Source organism: Myotis brandtii, unplaced genomic scaffold (genome assembly GCF_000412655.1).
Source record: "Myotis brandtii unplaced genomic scaffold, ASM41265v1 scaffold938, whole genome shotgun sequence".
In the NCBI taxonomy this organism is placed as follows: Eukaryota; Metazoa; Chordata; class Mammalia; order Chiroptera; family Vespertilionidae; genus Myotis; species Myotis brandtii.
The window spans coordinates 65802-66939 of record NW_005371867.1 but is presented as its reverse complement, the minus strand read 5'-3'; the positions used below and the strand labels follow the sequence as shown (position 1 = coordinate 66939).

The following is a 1138-nucleotide window of genomic DNA, read 5'->3' as shown; positions in this document are numbered from 1 at the left end:
ACATAATCAGCTAATATTTAACTTGCCACTTCCTTCTAGGGGTCTCAGTAAAACTACATTTAATAGCTAACAGAACAGTAATGGTTTTTTGTTTTTTTTTGAAGAGAGATTCAGCATTATCATTTGCGTACCTTATGTATCAAAGTATATAAATACCACTTCCTCAGCATTGCCTACCAAGGTGGTGGTCATCTCCTACTCAGCACCATGGCCAACCTCAGAACCCTTGTAAAACCCAAGATCATAAAAAAGAGGACCAGGAAATTGATCCGGCACCAGTCAGATGGATATGTTAAAATGTAGTCTAACTGACGGAAACCCAGAGGCATTGACAACAGGATGCATGGAAGATTCAAGGCCAGATCTTGATGCCCAACACTGGTTATGGGAGCAACAAGAAAACAAAGCACATGCTGCCCAGTGGCTTTGGGAAGTTCCTGGTCCACAGCGTCAAGAAGCTTGAAGTGCAAAAATCTCACTGTGCTGAGATTGCTCACAATGTCTCCTCGAAGAACCCCAAAAGCATTAAGTGAGGAAAGAGCAGCCCAGCCGGCCATCAGAGTCACTAATAAGTGAAGAAAATGAATAGACAGCTTGTATTCATAGTGTATTTGTGTTAATGAAACCATAAAATTCTGCCAAAAAACCTCAAAGTATATAAATACCAAAATCTGTGCTACTCAGGGTTCTTCAGAGAAGCAGAACCAATGGGATACACATATTTTTTAGAAAAAGATTTATTCTGAAAGATTGGTTCATGATTATGAAGACTGAGAAGTCCCATAGCCTGCTGTGTACAGGCTGCAGGCCCTGGGAAGGCAGTAGTGGAGCTCCAGACCAAACCCAAAGGCCTGAGAATGGGTGGGGGTGATGGTGTGGGCCCCAATCTTTGAGCACTGATGTCAGAGGGCAGAGGTTCTTCAGAGAAGCAGAACCAATGGGATACACATATTGTTTAGGAAAAGATTTATTCTGAAAGATTGGTTCATGTTAGGAAGACTGAGAAGTCCCATAGCCTGCTGTGTATAGGCTGCAGGCCCTGGGAAGGCAGTAGTGAAGCTCCAGACCAAACCCAGAGGCCTGAGAATGGGTGGGGGTGATGGCGTGGGCCCCAATCTTTGAGCACTGATGTCAGAAG

General features: G+C 43.9%; 1 pseudogene; it reads left to right on the top strand.

The window, feature by feature from the left end:
* The first annotated feature begins 207 nt into the window (after positions 1-207).
* LOC102241951 lies at positions 208-576 on the top strand (annotated as a pseudogene).
* The last annotated feature ends 562 nt before the right edge of the window (positions 577-1138 follow it).